We start from the raw sequence: 21,540 nt of genomic DNA on the forward strand, positions 1-21,540 counted from the left end.
GAGTGAAAGTGTGTGTGTGTATGTGTGTGTGTGTGTGTGTGTGTGTGTGTGTGGCGTAGGTGTACATGCCACAACACAAGTTTGAAGGTCAGGGAACAACCTTTGAGGGTCAGCTTTCTTCCACAATGGGTTCCAGAGATCAAACGCAAGTCATCAGGTTTCCACACAAGCGCTTTCGCCACTGAGCTGTGTCAGCAGCCACACACACATTTATTCATGCAACACTGAGTTCAGCCACACACCAGACCAGGGAGCAGTAGGCAGCATCTTGCCCAGCATAAACCTGAGAAGAGCTGTCACAGATGGCCCAGAGAGCCAAGAGTTGGCTGGCAGGCCCAGGTGAGCCCCAGCCCCTCCTCTCCCACCCCCCTCCTCTCCCACCTCCCCTCCCCTCCCACCCCCTCCCACCCCCCCTCCTCTCCCACCTCCCTCCTCTCCCATCCCCCCACCCTTCTTCATCTGGCTTTGGCTCCTTCAGTGGTGGTCGCACAGTGCTGGGCACTGCCTTCTCCAGACTCAGGGCTTAGTTATGAAGAGACGGTGAGTGCATGAGAGATGAAGAAACAGAACTTTCCAAGGCTGGCAGCTGGGAGGAGCTGGGGAGGTTGCAAGCAGAGCTAGTGGCCCTTCAAAGACAGAGAAGCTGAGAGGGCCAGCAACAAGCACCTGCTGGGAGTCCCAATGTGGGGTGGGTGGTGCCTCATTGGTGGTTTGGCACTGGAGGTACAGAGGGTACAGAGCTAGGAGGTTGTGCCAAAGGAAGCTCGGACTTTATCCTGGAGTAGCACGCAGGAACTATGAATCAGACAGATCTGGGAAGCACATGCATTCTTGCATGCTCAAACACACACACACACACACACACACACACACACACACACTCACACACCTATAAAACAAATTCAAAATCTACAATCATTCTCATTTCACTGGATGTAAACTATACTCCTGGGCATTTACTTTTCTGAGGTATCTGAAGATTTCCAGGTGTCTCCCAGCTTCTTAAGGCACTCAAACAGGAACCCTCACCACACCATCCTACCCTCTAAAGCTCCGCTGAGCTCCTGCTTGTGTCTTTTCTGGTGCATCCTGGCTGGCCTTCTCCTAACATCCTGCATCAGCCGTGTCCTCTGTGGTCCCATGCTGACTCTGCCTAAAGTGGGTGACAAGGAAGAGCTCCGGTTCCTCAGCCCTCTTCAGGGAAAGCCTGGCATTCCTTCCCCACCCACTCCTGATGAGCGCTCGCCATTCACAAGGGCCGTGACAGAGGATGAGGGTAACAGGCTGTCAGGGCAGGTGTGACCAAGCTTCTGCATTGCCTGGCCGGAGATGAGTGACGAGGGAAGAAACACCAGCTAACCCTGCACCACTGCCACGGGTGTGCGTGGCACGCCACCCTGGAGATAGCCACGTAAACTTTTCAAAGAATCCCATCCCTGTGACTGAACTTCCACCGTCCCTGAGAGCCACAGTGCTGTAAAGCTAACTGTGCTTAAGGTCCAGGGCCCTGGAAGGCTCTAGAAAAGGAGTCTTGGTAACGCGCATGGTAGATAAGCAACGTGTTGGTCCAGCTGAGCCGCCATAAGCAAGTACCATAGACAGGATAGTGCAAACAGCCCACAGCTATTTTTCACAGTTCAAGAGGACGGTAATGCACAGATCTAAGGCTGGGAGACTTGGTTTCTAATTAGCACACAAGGTTAATACTGATGGTCAGCTTGACAGGAACTAGACTCACTCAAGAGATGGCCCCTGGGTATGTCTGTGAAGGTTCGTTTGTGTTGTCGGTTTTTAAGTCCAGCTTTTATTTCCAGCATTCCTGTGAAGGGTTATTTGGGGCAGGATAACTGACAGAGCAAGACCCATCCTAAATCTGGGTGGTGCCGTTTCCTGGGCTGGGAGCCCGGGCCTGCAAAAGAGGAGAAAGCTAGCTCAGCTGCTTTGTCCCTTGACAGCTGATGAATATGGCCGGTGCCTCGGGCTTCTCCCTTCCCAGATGTGATGGACTGTGCCCTGGAGCTGTGAGCCAAATAAAACCCTTCCTTCTTTAGGTGGCTTCTGTCAGAATCTTTTGTCTCTGCAGCAGGACAAGTCACTGCTAAAACAAAGCACTCTCCTGTCTCACAGACGGCCACTTTCTCTCTGTGACTTCACACTGTGGAGAGACAGCCTGCCTCCCTCTCGCTCTTCTGATGCCGTCATGGGGGTCCTGTACTCATGGCCTCACCTAATCCCAATCACATTCAAAGATCCCAATGTCGAAATGGCATTAATATTAGGGGTCAGGGCTTGAACACACGGGTTTAAGGGTAGCACAATTTAGTCCACGGCATTATGTACACATATTACAACTCCCCCATGGAAAATATATGCATATACATAACATGTATAACATAGACACACACATATGTTGAGAGAAAGTGGGTATCATTCTATTGCCACTTTCTGTCCCCCCATCATCATGCCCCTCCCCCCTCAGATAAGGCAGTCCTGAAGTGACAACAGGCATTTGGGGGATCCGACTGAGAAGCTGAATTAAATACATATTAGATAGGAGTTTGTGGTCACTTCCGTAGCAGGTCAGTAGCTACTTGCCATGCTGGGATGGGAAGGGCACGAGAGCCCACTCTGCCAGCTCCCCGCTAGGTCCTGCCCGGCAGACATAGAGGAGATATGACAGAGGAATGTGGACCAGGGCACCCGGCACTGAAACTAGTCCAGTAGAGGATTAAGATGAAAGAAGTCAAAGCATTTTTATGAAAAAGAAAAAAAATTCTAAGTCTTATAGCTCAGATATGAAAGGAACCTTTATAAAAGAGTCTAGGTTTAGCTACAGTCCTCAGGACAGAGGACACTGCTAACAATGAGTCGCGAGGCCACAAGGAGCTTTACTATCAGAAAAGCACACATCAGAGGGAGGCCACGGTTCTCTCAAAGAAATGAAGCAAGACAGCTGGCACGTGGGAGAGTGTGTGCGACCTGAAGTTATAAAGAAACTGTTAGGAAGGTGATGGACGACAAACTGGTTTAAATATCAGTATTTTCCTGGCTCCTGTTTTTATGGTATTCTTCATAAAACATAGCTGCTCATGATTTCTTTTGAAATTTTAAATATAAATTTTTTCTTCCACCTGTCCCCTTTCACCTGCACAGGGATCTTCCCTGATGGCCCCAGGTCAGTGTCATGGACGGTCTGGGAATGCATGGAATGTTAGCACTTAGGAACTTCCCTCTGATTTCACAGAAGATGAAACAGACCCAGAGAAGGGGAGAAACTTGTACAAGGTCACACAGCAAGCTGATGTCAGAACTTGAACATAGGACTCTGGCTCTTAGTCCAGTGCTCTTTATGTAATTATACCTGCAATTTTTCTTATAAGTAATCAAGCTGCTAAAGTTTCTATATATGTATATATATATATATATATATATATATATATATATGTATATATGTCAGGCAAACTTTGACCATAGCTCTCTGACATGAACGCCTTGGGACTGTAAGGCTCCACACGTAGAGCCACAGGGGTTCAGAATTGCCTGTTGTTTAAAGGTAGATCTTTAGGCCCAACTGGACAAAGAGTGAATCATTAGAACTATGAAAGACCTTAGATTAGAAATCTCTGGGTTTAGGGACTTCTCCCAGAAAAGCCGGGGCAGAGTACGAATGAGCTGGATAAGCCCAGTCCATTCTACCCCTTCTGTCCTCTTAACCCTTCCCCTCCAGCTACAGTGCACAAAAGAACACAGAGCAGCTCATCTGCTGACTTCTTATTGTCCTATCTCCTAACATACACGCTCTCTACTGCAGAGGATCCTGTGTTTGAGTCCAGCCTGACCCACGTTTACTTGCAAACTGCTGTTAATGGGAAATATGGGGTGAGCTCCAGGAAACGGTCTAGAGTCTACACAACAAACAGACCTCAGACTCCTTGCTGGCGCTCCTGGAATTCCTCAGTGTTTACTGGTCTTCCACATGAAATAGACAATCTGGCCCTTGTCACATCCAATTTCATTAATGGCCATGGGGGACAACCACGGGGCAGAGCAGGGAGAGCTGGTGTGACGAATTTCGACTGAGGGCTTTAAGGCTGTCTTGACGCTAACTAACAAGGACACGATCTGTTGGCTCCAGATGTCTCGTGCCTTGTGAGGCTTGACAAACTCTGGAGCTGCATTATTGACTTCCAAATAAAGTGGATGCCATTTGCACCCTTACTAATCCCTGCATCTGCTTACGCTGGGAGGCAGTGGCGATTTCTCTCCCCCTTGGGACAGCGTATGCAAAACGGCGAACCCTGAAAGCTGCACATGCCTGGCGTTCCCATTCATTGTTTCTGTAAAGGCTGATCTAAAAAGTAAGCAGAATGTCACCAGCGAGCATCCCCAAAAGCACATAGGTATATGGACCCGACTAATAGCTCAGCCCAAAGGGAGTCCGTCAGGCACCTGTTCTTCATAAGCTGCAGGATGGTTATTCACGTTGATGGCTTTGTGAGTGATAATCAAAGTTGCCACAAACAGCTCTCAGAGTTGCTCAAGCCTTCACCTATGACTCCACATGGGTTTCCAGGAACGTCTGGGCCCTCGAGAGAGCCACCCAACGGCCCCTGTTTCTCTACCCACCCACTCCAGGGCGGGCTTGTCATCTTAAAATGCATGGCTAATTCCCATTCTTTGGTTTTTCTTCTTCCTCCATGCTCGGTGCCTAAACTCTAGCCCAAAAGGGGAGCTGAGCTAGGCAGGATGGCACATGGCTATATTCCCAGCAAGTGGAAAGACTGACACATGGGGATCCTGAGTTCGATCCCAGCCTGGGCGACATAGCAAAACTGTCTAAAGGAAGGAAAGGAACAATCATTTCTAAAGATGAAGCTGTGTCCAGTGCCCAGAGCAAAGCCCTTCCGTGCCTCTCCACCACCAAGCTTCGAGGTTCCTCCTTGGGATAAAATGAAATTAACTGGACCTGTGGCTCTGTCTTGGCAGGGAACTCCATGGAAGCAGAGTCCACCAGTTCCTCAATGATGGGCTTCATTGCAGACTTTCCGGGTGGCAAGAACACTCTTGGTGGCTACAAACAAGGAAACAAATTCTTGGTTACTTCTGACATTTCAAACTAAGCCCATTAAGACAATTGTGACGACCACATCTTGACTGTCATCATATCAACAAGTCAGAGTGGGAGTCCCATCTTTGCACTGCTGACGTGCAGAGAATGATGGCAAGTGCAGCCACAAAAACAAGCAGGTCACCGTTTTCCCAGAAGGCCCTACAATCTAGACATGAAGGCAAGACATGACACTGAAAAACGTAAGGAAAATATGAGACGTACCACAGAAGAAGGCTAAAGGAAGCTACAGGGTTTCGGGTGTGAGAGATTACATCTGGCTGCAGGAACCCGTGAGGGTGGACTGGGGTGCTATGTGAGCCCAGGCCCTCGGCGCACAGGGCCACTAGATCTGCCCTGCGTTTCTCCAGTTACCCGTGCAATGAACTTGTCTTGCTAGGGAAACTCATGATACAGCTTGTGTTAGTTCTCTATTGCCACATTAAAGAACTTGGTAGATTTAGACCCCACATGCGTTAGCTCAGTTTCTGAGCATTAGGACCCTGGCCACTAAGCAGCTGAGTTCTTGCTCAGCATCTCACAGAGCTGAACTCCAATGTCCACTGGGCTGTACTCTCATCTGGAATGACTCCAAATCCATTCAGGCTATGGACAGAGTTTATTGCCTTGCAGTGGTCGAGCCTGAGGTCCCTGTTTCCTTGCTACCTACTGGAAGGGGTTACTGCTGGGGAGCTAGACAGCACTCATATTTTAGCTGCGGGACCCTCCTACAATAGGGAAAATTACTCCTTCAGAGGATTCTATCTTCAAGGAGGACCCAAATCCTCTCTTAAAGAGCTAGCCTGTGGAGCTGAAGAGATGGCTCGGCAGTTAAGAGCCCTGCATGTTTTTCAGAGGCCCCAAGCTCTAGGGGCTCCAATGCTGTTTTCTGGCCTCCATGAGCACCCACACGTACGAGCGTAACAGACACATGTGCAGGTACATACACATACACATAAATTAAAACATAAATCTTTAAAGAGCATGACACTACATCCGCCCAGCTGACATAATTAGGGAACCTCCCTTTGGATTAACTTAGAGTCAATGAGAACCTCAATTATATTAAAACCCTTCAGTTTCCTAGATCATGCACCCTAATCACTCCTCAAAATGCCATCCTGGTCCCTTGTCCCTTCAAGAAGAGGGAATCACAGGGATGCGTACCCTAGGGACAGGAGATGTTCATGGCAATACCTGTCTGCAGTGGCAAAACCAACAGCAAAAGCTTTAGAGACAATGTGAGAACACAAGCCACCCTAACAATCCCATCTCTTGAACAAATTCAAACTGATAGTCCAGTAAGAGGCCAAGAAAAGGGTGGTAAATATGGAAAGAGGTAAATTATATCTTTAACACGACTATCACACTACAGAGTTTGTTCACTACACTCTATTTATGACCATTGTATTAGCATCATAAAGTGCACCACACACTCACACACACACACCAAGTTACTCTTGCGATGTGACATTCAATGGTACAGCAGTCAATGGTACAGCCTTTATCACCTCTAGTAGACTTGGACAGTGAAGTGAATCATAGTAGAGAATGGCACTAAATATATTGGCACAATAGAGGAGGAAACACTATAAAGAGATTAAGTCATAGAAATGCCATTTCCACTGTGTCTCTTGAGAACCTCCTCCCTCCCTCGTGGCTCTGCCTTCACATGCTCACAGAAAAGCCACACATAGGAGCAACAGCTGACAGTCCTGGCTAAGGTCCCAGCCAACAACCTGCATCAAATGCAGATATGTGGGCAAAGAGCTTGCCACCTCCCAGCTGTGGAGGACCCCCTCACCTTCCAGCCAGGCCCGTAACTGCCATGCAGAAGCAGAAATGAGCAGTCCTTTTTGAGCCCTGATTTGTAAGCAAAACAAATGAATGTTACTTCAAGTCATTGGTCTGAAGTGGTTTGTTGAACAGCTATACCTGACTGGAACAGGGTGGAATGCTGCTTGACTCTGGGGGAAGTCCAACCCCTCCCAACCAAGAAGGTAGAAGTAGGCAACAGATGCGAGGCCAGCTTTCTGACAGTCACGGAGCACTCTGATCCTCATGCTTTAATCTGGGGCCTTGCCCTGGCGGGGATTAAGAACCCTGACCTACTGTCTAGAAGGAGCTTGACCTACTGTCTAGGCAAAAGAGACCGCAAGATGGTGAGGGAGAGAGTGACAAACAAGAGGAGAGAAGCTGGCTTTAAAACTGGAGCCTGAAATGCAGACACACGTGGAAATGGAGGGGCTGGCAGGGAAGATGGAGGTCTGGAAGAGAGGTTGCCTAGATGGACACCCGCCCTTGCACGGCTGGTGAAAGGCAGCCTGGCTCCACCCTCTCTTGCCCTCTGAACTGGTTAGTTTCTGTCAACTTGACACAAATCTCTACACAGCTGGGAAGAGAGAGAATTGCCTCCATCAGATTGGCCTGTGGGCGTTTCTTGATTTCTTTTTAATTATTTTCTTTCTTTCTTTTTATTTTTTTGTAGATGTTTTATCTCATAATGCTTTTGAATTTTTAACTTTTCTTGTCTTTTGCTTATCTACTACAGTTTTTGTGATTTTGTGTTTTTTTTAATTACAGTTTATTCACTTTGTATCCCAGCTGTAGACCCCATCCTCCTCCCTTCCAATCTCACCCTCCCTCTTTCATCTCCTCCTATGCCCCCTCCCCAAGTCCACGGATAAGGGAGGTTCTCCTCCCCTTCCATCTGACCCTATCTTATCCTGTCTCATCAGGATTGGCTGCATTGTACCAAAGCAGATATTGAGACTCATAAACAAACTTTGGGCAGAGTGAAGGGAGTCTTAGGAAAGAAGGGGGAGATAGTAAGACCTGGAGAGGACAGGAGCTCCACAAGGACAGCAACAGAACCGAAATACCTGGGTACAGGGCTCTTGTCTGAGACTGATACTCCAACCAAGGACCATGCATGGATATAACCTTGAACCCCTGCTCAGATGTAGCCCATGGCAGCTCAGTGTCCAAGTGGGTTCCCTAGTAAGGGGAACAGGAACTGTTTCTGACATGAACTCAGTGGCTGGCTCTTTGACTGCCTTCCCCTGATGGTTAGCAGCCTTGCCAGGCCACAGAGGAGGACAGTGCAGCCAGTTTCTTGATTTCTAATTGATGTAGGAAGGCCCAGCCTGCTGTCGCCTTGAACAAGTGGGTCTAGGGTGTATGGGAAAGTAGCTGCGAAATCTGTAGAAAGCCAGTGAACCACGTTCCTGTGGTCTCTGCTCCAGTGAACCACGTTCCTGTGGTCTCTGCGCCAGTGAACCACGTTCCTGTGGTCTCTGCTCCAGTGAACCACGTTCCTGTGGTCTCTGCTTCAGTGAACCACGTTCCTGTGGTCTCTGCTCCAGTGAACCACGTTCCTGTGGTCTCTGCTTCAGTGAACCACGTTCCTGTGGTCTCTGCTTCAGTGAACCACATTCCTGTGGTCTCTGCTCCAGTAAACCACGTTCCTGTGGTCTCTGCTTCAGTAAACCACGTTCCTGTGGTCTCTGCTTCAGTTCCTGCCTCCAGGTTCCTGCCTCGGCTTCCTTCAAAGATGGCCATAATCTGTAAGCCAAATAAACCCTTTCCTCCCTATGTGGGTTTCAGTGAGTGCTTTATCACAGCAACAGAATGCTAACTAAAGCATCCCTACACATTCTCAAAATAGGAATCTGACTTCTAAATACAAACTGAATTTCCCAAGCCATGCCACGTCCTGGAATTACATGCCACAGCTGAAATTATGTCTACAAAGCCTGTAATTCCAGTTGTGTGCCTCTCAAGAGGCAAAGCAGTGAAAAAAAAAAAAAAAAAAGGCTTCACACATGTGTTTCTGCTTATTTGGCAGGGTCTGAGGGAGAGGATTCCTGAAGGACTGGAAATCTGGAATAGATGGGACGATACATGGAAGGCTGCTCAGAATGGCAAGAACAAACAATGGATGGTTCTATACAAACACACACCACACACAGCACACACACTGCACCGGGCACACCGCACCGTGCTTGGCCTCTAAGGCCAGCAGCCCATGGAAGAGATGCTCGTGCTGGGAAGCTGTGTTTGGCTAAAGTGAATGACAAATCCCAGAACTTCAACATTCTCACTTATGCAGTCCAGTCATTCCATCTGATAGGAGTGGATGTTCTCATTGCTGGGGAAGGAGAGCTGCCGTGAGGAGGAAAGAGGCGGGTGGTGTGAAGAGGGAGGGCTTGCTGCTCTTTCTCATTACTCCTGCAGAAAGCCATGGGTCCCCTTTGGCTCCGTGTTCATTGTTTGTTTTAATCAGAACGCCAAATCCAGAACAAGGTGAGACCCTATGCTTCACTCTCCAGGAACCAGAGATTGCCTGGCCACTCTTTCACGGTTTCTAGGATTCTAACTCATGGGGATCACAGGGGATGGCTGGTTCCAGGAGCACTGCTGGTCACTGGCCATTTCTCAACCAGCCTGTCTAGGCCACAGACATCTTCCCCACAACCAAGTCATCCCCGTGCACAGTTAGACAGAAACAACCCTGTCCACTTAGCCAAGATGCTTTTGAATTCTGGGCCCAGTGAGACAAAGGACCCCAGCTTTGCCTTTCCCTTGTTTCCAGGGGACTCACACAGCTCTGGGTCAGGTCAGTCATCTCTGCAGAGGCCCTTGGGGCCCAGGAGCCTCTGTTGGAGGGCCTTCTACAAGAGAGGCTTAAGGAGTCTTTTTAGGCGTGGCACTGGTGGGGCTCCTCAGAGCTGTGGGGTCTTAAGGGCAATGGAAGGCGTCTTGCAAGGCAGCCCTTCTGCCTGCACACAGAGGTGCTCCCACTCACTTGGGGAAGAATGGCTCTGGGGTCCCTGGGGCCACATTAGCACGGTCCCTCAGCTCTCTCCTCTCCGGTCCAGAGGCCCTGAGCTTTCTCCCAGGAGTGTAGATAACATGTACGGTAGATTGCCCCATCATCCCTCTCCTGCCTTTGGAACAGCATAAAACCTGTTGTTCGGTGTGTGTCTGTGTGCACGTCGGGGGGGGGGGGAGTACATGTATGACCCCAGGCATGCTCACCCATGAGGGCGCATGTGGAACCAGAGGCTGACGTCAGGGTGTCTTCCTCAATTGCTTCTCCTCATCATTTTTTAATTCATTATGTTCTGAGTTTTGAGAGGAAGAAAGAGAGTCGTGACTTGGGCTTGGTAACCAGTCACACGGCAGACAAGCAGCCACCGTGGGAAGGAGAGAGTTTTCCCAGGCTCTCGCCAGACCTACAGAGAAAGAAACAAAGGAGAAGACATAGGGAAAGGCCCAACAGAGCCCCGTGGCAGTTGGTAGGAACAACGCTACAGGAGTGGGAATTCTGGGAAGGAAAAAGACATCATCTCACTCCAGGGTCTCTCACTGGAGCCATTTCAACCAGCCAATGAATGTACTGGCTCCAGATCTCAGCAATAGAGGCACAACCACAGCCACCTCATCCTGTTTTCACATGAGTGCTGGGATTTGAACTCAGGTCCTCCGGCTTATGCAGCAGGCACTTTATCCACAGAGCCACCTAAACAGTTGTATCGTTCCCTGTCTACACTCTATTCCCCTGACCTTTGGTGTCCAACTAGTGACCCAGATGGCAGAGAAAGAAACTGTACAAAGATTATTAACTCAAGGCCCCTTTTCCTTGCACATATCAATCAGCTCTTCAGACATCATCACCCTAATTTTAGGGTTGAATCTCAGAGCAGTGTGGTGTGTTCTTCCTATTAGTGACCAAGGATTTGAAGAGCAGAAGAGCACGGAACCTAAACATAGCCAAATGTGGACTTGAGATCAAATGGCCAAGGGGGCTGTCCCAGAGCAGAGCAGAGAAGATTCTAGACTCTCCGCTCCCAGCTGTCTGCAAAATGCATCTAACAGTTAGGGAGGAATGTTAACTTCATGGAGGACTTTATGCCTTGCACATAATGGATGTTCAGTAATAACTCATGAAACATAAAACTGTCTTTGCAGGCATCCAAACCCCTGCCGGTGCTCTCCAGGTCTGTGTGAATCACCGTGCGAGCAGGGCTGGACTACCTTGAAGGCTTTCTCTGGTGGACTGGGTAGTCTTTAAATCGTCATTTACTTTTTGCACTTTTTTTCTGTTCCATACTACAAAAGCAGAGACAGTGAGTGAGCGCAGACTTTCTCTAGAGAAGGCATCACTGAATTCAACACAGCTGAGACCCAGGAGCCTTAACATCTGGCTCCATAAAACATAACCACTATAAACACTTTCGTGAGGGCTTTCCTGTGAACGTACGTCTTAATTCACTGGGATGAACGTCCAGGTTAGTTATCTGAGAACTGCATTTGGTAGTTTAAGGAATTGCCAGATTGCTTTCCAGAGGGACCGTGCTACTTGATACCCCCACCGGCAGCGTGTGCGAGGTCCGGTTCCCGAGTTCCCGCCCACTGTTTTACTCTCGCCGTCCTGGCACACAAAAGCACTCATACACTGTCATTTTAAACTGCATATCCCTAATGACTGGTGATGGAGGGCATCTTCTCAGTTCCTCGCGTGCAATTTGGGCATCTTTTTTGTAAAATGCCGTTTTGCGTCTTTTACCCTCTTTATAGCGGGAGCTTGACAGTCCTCCCTGTATTCAAAAAGGAGCTACAGCAGCAGCTGAACTCTCCTGGTCTCTGTCAGACAGGAGCCTGTAAATAATTTCTCTCATTTCTTTTTTGTTTGTTTGGTTGGTTGTTGTTTTTTAGCAATATTTAATAATAATTTACTTTCACTATTTGTTATTTGAATAGATCTATTTTAAAATTTTATTTGTATTAATTACAGTTTATTCACTTTGTATCCCAGCTGTAGCCCCCTCCTCCATCCCCTCCCAATCCCACTCTCCCTCCCTCTTCCTCTCCCATGCCCCTCCCCCAATCCATTGATAGGGGAGGTCCTCCTCCCTTTTATCTGACCCTAGTCTATCAGGTCTCATTAGGACTGGCTTCATCGTCTTCTGTGGACTGGTAAGGCTTCCCCCCCTCAGGGGGAGGCAGTCAAAGAGCCAGCCACTGAGTTCATGTCAGAGACAGTCCCTGTTCCTATTACTGGGGAACCCTCTTGGACACTGAGCTGCCATGGCTTATCTTTTCTTCCTTTTAACAAGGACCTTTTATACCAAGATATATTTTGCTTGTCTAACTTTACAGTTTTTGCTTTTATGGACTGTACTTCTGTCAAACCTACGCACTCTCTGCTAAACCCCAGATACAAACATTTCCCTCCTGTTTCTGTGGGTGTGTGTCTGGGTTGTGTGCATGCATCCTGCACATGTATAAGCCAGGGAGCAACCCCAGATGTCGCTTCCCAGGAACAGCACTATCCCTCCCTTTGAGACAAGGTCTCTCATCAGCTTGGTCAGCCAGGCAGGCCTGCCAGGGAGCCCCAGGGGTCTGTCTTCCTGGAACACTGAAGTGGTAAGCACGTACCACCCCACCCATCTTTAAATGTGGTTCTGAGGACTAGGCGGGCAGGGCAAGCACCAACTGACAAACGACCTCCCCAGTGACCTCTAACGTTTCCTCTGAGCGTCTTACAGTTCTACCATTTACATTCTTGACTAGGGTCTATCTTGCCTTTATTGTTTTATAATCCGTGCAGCTCGGGCCAGGGAGAAGATGCTCTCGGTCAAGGCGCTCACTGTGTAAGCCTGACCACCCAAGTCTGATCCCACAGCCTACACATAGGTGGAGACAGAGGGCTCACTCGACAAAGTTGTTATGTGTGGTGTGACGCAGACACCCTCCCCCACAACACACACACATAATTCACGCGCACATATGAGCACACACACATTCACGATCACAACCAGCTCACTCTGCTTAGTATTAGCTGTAAATATATGACTTGGGGGCTGAGCTCTTGGTATACGATAACCCATCAGGCAGCTCATTCGTGAGGAAGCCGCTTTCTCCACTCTCGGCATTCCTCAGTTGCCCGCAGCTCTTTGTCTAGCAGTGGGGCCCCATGAGATCTCCCCCTTCTGTGTCAGCACGTCTGCCGGTACTGCTCTTGCCAGGTCTTGTGTAGGCAGCCATGTTGTTGAGGTGCCAGGGGTATAGCTTCCCTGTCACTTCTAAGAGACAAAAATCTCACAGCGGCTTTCCTGGTCACCTGACTCGTACAATCTTCCTGCTGTCTCTAAATCATTTTCTAAAAATTGTTTTCTTCTTCAAAATTGTTTTCTCTGTTTGAGTTCCTTTTCCCTCTGATACAAAACTTAAATACTCTATTCTGTAGCCACATCTATTAGAGCCACATAACTTATTTCTGAGTCCTTGATAGAAACTGAGGAGAGCCTAGATCACCCAGGCACTTCTTTTCTCCTCACTGTGACAATAACCTGACAAAGCAACTTAAGTAAGAGTGTATTTTGGCTCACATGCTCCAGATATAAACTACCCAGACTGTGGGGAGCAGTCCCTCTCAGGAGGTAAGCTGGTCAGCCCAGTCTGAAGTCTAGAAGCAGGGAGGGGATGCTGGCACTCAAGCCTCTTCCTTTGTATTCATTCCAGAAGCCCAGCCCTCCCTGCTCAGCCAAACCTTCACGGAAACACCATCACAGTCTTGAACTAAGTGAAAGCAGCTCCAGCCAGGCACAGGTGCACACCTGTAATCCCAGCATCAGTGTTCACGGCAGGAAGCAGTACTTGACAATAGTTGCTAAAGGAAGTGGCTGATTTCCCTGCATAAGAAGACTAAAGGCGGGATTGTGGCTTGTGGGAGAGAGTCTGCCTACTATGCTCAAAGTCTGGAGCTCAATCCCTACCACCAAAACTAAACAAAAAGTCTGGCCATGGACAACAGGACCAGCCAAGCGTGGGCCCTGTAGCCATCCAGAGCCAAATTCCAACCTACTGTTCTCCCACTGTTAGCACATCTGCCCTAGCCCTGGCCAAATCTCCATAAGAAAACGAAGAGAAAGAAGAGAACAGAAGTCTCATGCAGACTTTTTATGGGGAAAACTGGCTTTCCCCCCAAACCTCTTCAATTATAATTCTGTGTAACTCTTATTAGCTTAGAAGTACCTTATAGAACTGTCCTGGAAAACAGGAAGTCTGAATAATAAATTTCCACTTACCCCCAACTAGGTCCCATCTATAATGAGAAGGAAAAATTCAAGCCAGATACGGTGGCACATGCCTGTAACCCCAGTACTGGGGAAGGGGATCGCGAGTTCCAGGCCAGCCTGGGGTACTCTGACACTTTGCCTCCAAAACCAAAACAAACAAATAAATGATAGAAAGGGGTTTTCAAGATGAGATAATCAACTGGAGACAAAGTCAGAATGGAAGCATCCTAAATCAGCAAGCAGAGGACAAACATTTACTATTCAAATGTAATACCACCAAACAGGCATCTAAACAAAAGGCTGCACAAATGTGCCTCACCTGTCTTTAGAAGCTTTCTGGACATATAGCAGTTAGCAAATTGCTTGCCCACACATTACCCAGGATTCCTGGACCATCTAGTTATTAAGCTTTGAAAGCCAAGTTTCGGCAGATATAATGTAAAGCACGGGGTTTCTAAAAACAGCCCTTGTCCTAGAGCTTCCATGGCTGAGCTAGAAAAACTGCTTTAGTGGCACTTGAGTAATGGGCTTCATCTATAATTTAGTGAGCTCCACTCATTCACTGACTTGGACACAGCCTGACAGGGAGAAGGGCTGTCTCCTTCCACTCACTGTTCAAGTCACCAGAGTTACAGCGGTGGAAACTGCTGCAAAAGAGCCCAGCATTTCCTGTGTCCCACATGGCTTGAGCTTCCGAACCTGGACACGTTCCAGACATAAAACTGCCCAACAAGGCAGACAAAAGAAATATTAACAACAATTAGTCAGGCCAGAGCAAAAGAACAACTCACTCCTTATGTGAAGGTCCAGTGGAAACAGTCATTAAAGATAGGATCATTTTGGTTGTTTTCCAGAGTTTTATCACAGTGCGCTGCCAGGCTTTCGGCAGCTCTCCAGCTGCGTGGTGCCCCAGCAGAGCTGAGAGGAGCTCTGTTCAGTATCACCTGCTAATCTTGTTAAATCTTGAGTACCTCTTGGTTTTATGGGTCCACTTGATTTTTCTTCCAGCCCTCTTTGACCTTGCTGTCTTTGTGTGGCTTAAATGTCAGCTCGTGAGAGTTGTGCAGTTAATTCTAGAGCAACACCAGACTGAAGAATACACGGTGACCAGCACCATAGAGAAAGAGGCATAGAATGATGTTGCTCAACAGATAAGATTTAAGATATATATTGAATTTTGGGCACCTGGCCACTGCATTTTTGTCTGTTTTCAGAAGGGGGAAATGAATTTGTCCTAAAGTCATTTTAGCTGAGTGAAAATGCAGCATGCCTGAGAAGAGAAAATGTATATGGTTGGTCTAGCCGTGCTGCATAGAAATTAGCCATATCTCTGAAACTACTAGATGTAATAGAAAAGATTATATTACAACATATATCACAACAATTTCACTAATCTAAATCATTTGATTTCTCACATGTCCATGTTCTCTCTCTCTCTCTCTCTCTCTCTCTCTCTCTCTGTGTGTGTGTGTGTGTGTGTGTGATGCATTCTACAAACAATTCACTTTTTAGGGCTGAATCCAGCTCTTGGGAGAGTCACATGTCCTGGAAACAGGGTCGGCTTCTACATGCAGTGTCCAAGGATTAAATATGAACATTCCAGGGCTGGAGAGATGGTTAAGAGCACTTACTCCTCTTGCAGAGGACCCTGGAACAGTTCCCAGCACCCACATAAAGCAGCTCACAACTGCCTGTAATTCCTGTTCTAGGGGACCTGATGCCCTCTGACCTCTGAGGGTACCTGCACACGTGGTGCACATAAATGCACATAGGTGCATATCTACACACAAATAAAATAATGTATTTATTATTTTTAGAATTAAAAAATATGATCAGGAGAAAGTGGGGCATTTGGCGTCATGTCATAATGCTCAAGGTTGGCCAGTGTCTTAGTTACTTTCCTATTGCTATGATAAAGCACCATGTCAGGGTTCAGACAATTAGGGGCTCACAGAATGTTTCTGTTGCACGTCGGCTTGCAGGAATGTGGATATGATCTTTTAAAAATAGCAACTGCAGTTCTGTTTTTCTTATCTCAAACGAGGATTGAGCTTTCTTAGTAACATCTGGCTCTCCACAAGACAGGAGGTGCCACCTCAAAGCCTACTGAAAGGTAATGTAGTTATATACGTGCGTGTGTTCCAACACCGGGGAGAGCCTCTCACTGCTGCAGAACTATGCAGAAGAGTGTCCACTGGTCCTCTACCGGCCGTGGCTGAGGGTAAGAAAGCAACGGGTCTCAACATGTGGGTAGCCAGCCTTTGGGGCTGAATGACCCTGTCACAGGGGTCACATTTCAGATATTACACTACAATTCCTAACAGTAGCAAAACCACAGTTATAAAGTACCAATGAAAATAATTTTATGATTGGGGTCACCACAACATGAGGAACTGTATTAAAGGGTCACAGCATTAAAAGGGGGGAGACCCGCTCACCCTTTTCTACACTGTTTTTTACTTTCCTGTACCAAAAAAAAATGCTGCCTCTTACAAGGGAAAGTCATTTTAGTATGGCTTATGTCTGTAAAGAGTATTTACTACTTCTTACGTGTCATAGTAGATCTGTAAGCTCAGGTGCTTTTACAAGTTAACGTGGTAGACCAGCAAACTAGACCTTACTTTTCAATTTATTGTTACCTAATTCCTAAGTCATACGTCAGAATTGTTCTTAAACGCCCACTCAGAGACACAGTCCTGGACCTATTGTATGTGGGATTGGTAGTGGCGCTTTTTGCCACTACTCATTAGATAAAAAGTTAGGATAAAGGAGAATTTGTAAATTCTCAACAGCAAGAAGGTGGCATATACACTATACCTGTGTGTGCATCGATACATGCACACACATGAAGCTGAGTACATTCACATGAGCGGGGCTGGAGCTCTGCTTGTTGCTCTTCCACAGGACGAGCCCTACCACCCACACGGCAGCTCACGACCCTCTGCAGCTCCCGTTTCAGGGGATCTAATGCCCTCTTCTAGCCCCTGTGGGCACTGCACACATGCAGCACACGGGCATACTTACAGGCAAAACAGCCACACACATGAAATTTTCAAACAACATACATAATTTTGGTAGCTATATATGTGCAGACATACCCACCCCTTTCTGTGTCCTAGGATAGAGCTTATTTTAACTGGAGCCACAGACCGGGCCCAGCTGGAACATAGCCATATGAAGGTACTGCAGAGCCCTAAGTCAGCAGGAGGGTCAGGACCCGAAGCTCTGCTCAACCTCCATCAGGGCTGCTGTCCCACGTGACACTGCTATGTCCACTTTCAGAGGTCTGTCAGGTTTGGGAAAAAATTTCCTCAATAAAAAAGGCTGGAACTCAGAACTGTGGTGGCTAATTTTGGTTGCCAGTTTGACACACTGAGAAACTGCCTCCTTTAGCCTGGCCTGTGGGTGTGTCTACTGAGCTCTTCCTTGGTTGTTAATTGATGTGGAGGCTCAGCCTGCTGTGGCTGGGGCCATCCTGCAGCAGGTGAACCTGGACTAAGAAGAAAGGTCACAGCGTAAGTGAGGGGAAGCAAGCCAATGAGCAACATTCCGCCCGGTTTCTGCTTCAGTTCCTGAACCCAGGTTTCTTTCTGAGCCTCGTGCCGTGGCTTCCCTTGATGATAAACTATAATCAGAAAGCCAAGTAAACCCTTTTTCCCCCAACTAAGATGCTTTCGGTCATGGTGTTTACCACAGCAACAGACGCCAACTAGGAAAGTCCTCATCCAAACGCAAAGTGTGTGGTGGAAGAAAAGAAAGGCAACCAAACTGAAGGCATGCTAAGTAAGACCTGTGCTGGCTTCATGTCCTCTACAGCAATTGTCATACATCACCTTTCAAACGCGTCTGTGCTTGATTTCCTTTGTAAATTATATAGGGTAGCACTGCGCTCTGAAGCAAGTTTCTAAGATGGCTTATATGTCATGAAATGGATAAATCATGTTAGAATATCCATAAGGAAATATGAGAGGGTGTGGGGGGGGGTAAACTTGTTAACACAGGGGTCAACACTGGTGACATGATTGGCTCAGTGAGAATGACCTTCATTCAGATGCCAGAGTAGAATCCTTTAATCCCCTGGCGGAGAGGACACATTTGGCCGGCTTACTTGCCATACTGTGAAACATTATCCCTGCTCACTATATTTGCAGAGCATTCTTACTACCAAGAGTTTGTTCTAGCCTTAGGGGCCATGTTTCATATACAAACAAAAATATCAAGAGATTAGAACAGAACTTCCCTGTTGAACTCAGAGGGGATTTCATCAAACTCCAGAAAAAGAATGTGAACCCAGCTAATCCCACCGGAGCTAAAAGTGTGAGGATAACCACTTGTATTACATGAACTATTCTGGACAAAAATACATTGTAAATTACAGGAAAATGTGTCTTCTGTGTCATCCAGCAACACTTTCTATGGATGTGTCCTTGCCTAAGCCCAGTGTTTAGAGTAAGGGCTCTAATTCCATAATATAGGAAATGTGGCTTTATAGTTAAGAAAGAAAGAAAGAAAGAAAGAAAGAAAGAAAGGAAGGAAGGAAGGAAGGAAGGAAGGAAGGAAGGAAGGAAGGAAGGAAAGAAAGAAAGAAAGAAAGAAAGAAAGAAAGAAAGAAAGAAAGAAAGAAGAGAGGAAACCAGTGGAAACACCTTCTTTTGACTAGATGTCCTCTCCAGTCTGGACACGCCATCTCCTTCTCTGGAGCTGCCCATACGCCACCTTCCTTCTGAAGTCCAGCCCTCAGAACAGTTCCCAATATCTACTGTGTTCATCTCTCCTCCTCCAATTCTTTCTCCTTCTAAGACAGTTTCGCTATAGCCCAGCTGGACTCCAGTTCTAGATCCCCCTGCCTCGGTCCCCAACTCTAGGATTACAATGGGCATACCACACTACTCTGAAGAGTACCCGGGACCCTCCCCCTAGTGCCTGCTAACCCCCCTTCTTCCCTTCTTCTCCCCCTCAGAGAACTTTCTCTCAGACCCCTTTGTACCACTAACTCCTCCTTCCTTTGTCTCAAAAAGCGGGCATGGTCAGCCTTGCCCTGTTTATATAGCCTTTCTTCTAATCACTCTGTCAATCTGAACTCCAAAGGGGAAGCTTTCCAAGACCAACATAAGAACCCCAGGAAAGGACACCATCTTGTCCCCCGGTATAAGCCAATGACTGCCCCTAAAGCCTCTGCTCCTGGTTCTTAGATTTTTATAGGCAAGATTTAGTATATGAAATTAGCAGGTAGCCCTACTATCACTTCTGATGTTGTTCTTTGTAAAATTACCAGCCTGAACAAAAGTGTGTGCACGTGCTATCTCTCTCTCACACACACAGTGTCACAAAGGGCAGTGCTAACGTTGTGGCTGTCATTGATGGGCCACCCTCAACTCTGTCCCTCTGAATACAATGGCAGCACAGCTGACCCAAAATCCCATTATCTCCTACAAAGTTTGCTGAGTTACCCAATTTTTCCACGCCTCAACTTTCTTATCGGTTAAATGAGAAAAAGGGCCCTGGCTATGGAACTGGTCCAAGGATCAGAGTTTCTTTTTGAGAAGAGATTCACTGCCCAATTCTGTTCAAGGAAGGGCTTGCTGCTCAGCTGCCAGGAGGATGGCTGGCAAGTCCTCTGGCTCTCCACACCCTCAGGTGTTTACAGATTCAGAAAGGGCCTTAGGTGCCGGTGTGTGTGTGTGTGTGTGTGTGTGTAATAATTAGTCAGCTATTCTGGCTAACGAAGGCCCCTGACGGGCAGCATTTGCCTCACACTCCCGGAAGAGCTGGCTGGTGCTGCTGAGCCTGGGTTACAGACTCCTTCTCCTCAAAGGCATGAATCCCTGATAAGCAGCTCCCTCCCAAGCTCTGGTTCATCCACTGCTTCCAGGTGAGCCAACCTGTGGCGTTAATTCTTGCGTATTTAGAGAAGCACCCGGCACAGCAGGCGCGCTGGGCAAGTGCTTGTTCAATGGAAATGAGGAGGCTATCTGGGAAGGCAGAGCCTTCACTGCGCATCCTCTGAGGATGTTCAAGTTTGCCATCAGCTGAGCTCTATCCCGTCAGGATGAAGATATTCTGATACTGCTAATCAATATGGCTGTTTTTATATGTCGTTAGACTTACGATTTGGGACCTTTTGCCATTGTCGTCCCTATTTTTGATCAAACAAATTCAACTTTTCATTGCTCTCAGGGGTATATTCTGACACATAGAACATATGAGAGTAATAGCTCCTGGGCTGTGAGCGTAGATGAGAGGACCGGAGTCCTTGCCCCGTGAGGTCAGATATTTTGTCTGCACATCTGTGGCCATGCACTGTCCACAGTTCATTTGTTCACTCGTTCGTTCAGATCGTCACGCCAGGTCCTCACAGGCATCCTGCTCGCTAGGGTCTCACCTGCTGAGGTGGACGGTTACAGCGGCAGTAGGTAGAACACTGAAGGGAGAAGAACACTGCAGAGGTGAGGAATGAACTGGGGCTCGGTCAGGGAGGGCCCCTCAGGAAAAAAATGACCTTGTGCTGACAAAGTTAAAGATGAAAATCCAAAAGAGAATGCCCAGGACAGCACGTTCTAGGCAGGAGGGAGGGCAGCTTTCAAGACCTGAAGAATTAATTTGCTTAGAAAGAACAGCAGGGAGGCCATTTTGTGGGACAGTGCTCAGCGGGGAAAGGTGGAGGAGCACCCAAACCTGAAGAGGGATTCCAGTCTCGTTCTGAATATCAAGAGGATCGCCAAGGGATTTTAATGGGGTTGACAATACATGGCTTCTGCTTCCAAAAGGCTGACTAAGAGCAAGCGCCAGGGTGAGGAAGGAAACCAAACTACAATGCTCTAAAAGATGTGGGTACCCTCCGGTGTCTGGGTGATGCTCCAGTTTAGCGCTGTGTCATAATTACCCTGGGCTTTTAGGTGGTCCCACAGCTGCTTTATGAGCGTTTATTAGAATATCGAGAATGCGCAGTAGTATAGATTAAAATCAGCACTAGACCTGAGGACAAGCTACTTAGGAACACAGCCCAGCCCACATTCCCACGGGCTCACTCCTTCTCATTTCCATTTACAGCATATCATTTGTATAATGATATAAATCATCTATAAATCATCCAGTGTCACCCTTCAGTTGTAACTCCTCTAGAATAATTACTAGCTCTAGGACGTTGGTGGCAAGGGAGTGATACATATTTTTCTACCTGTGCAACCTACAGCATTATGACCCAAAGAGAAAAGGATGAGTATGTGGCATCTTGAGACACCAGAAGTCACCCATTTCTGTATCCCAAGGAAGAACCATGTATAAACAGAGTTCATTTGCTTGACATTTCTTGCTCTTTCAGACTAGGTGAGAACTGCCCGCCAGATC

Source organism: Meriones unguiculatus, chromosome 12, assembly GCF_030254825.1.
Source record: "Meriones unguiculatus strain TT.TT164.6M chromosome 12, Bangor_MerUng_6.1, whole genome shotgun sequence".
Lineage (NCBI taxonomy): Eukaryota > Metazoa > Chordata > Mammalia > Rodentia > Muridae > Meriones > Meriones unguiculatus.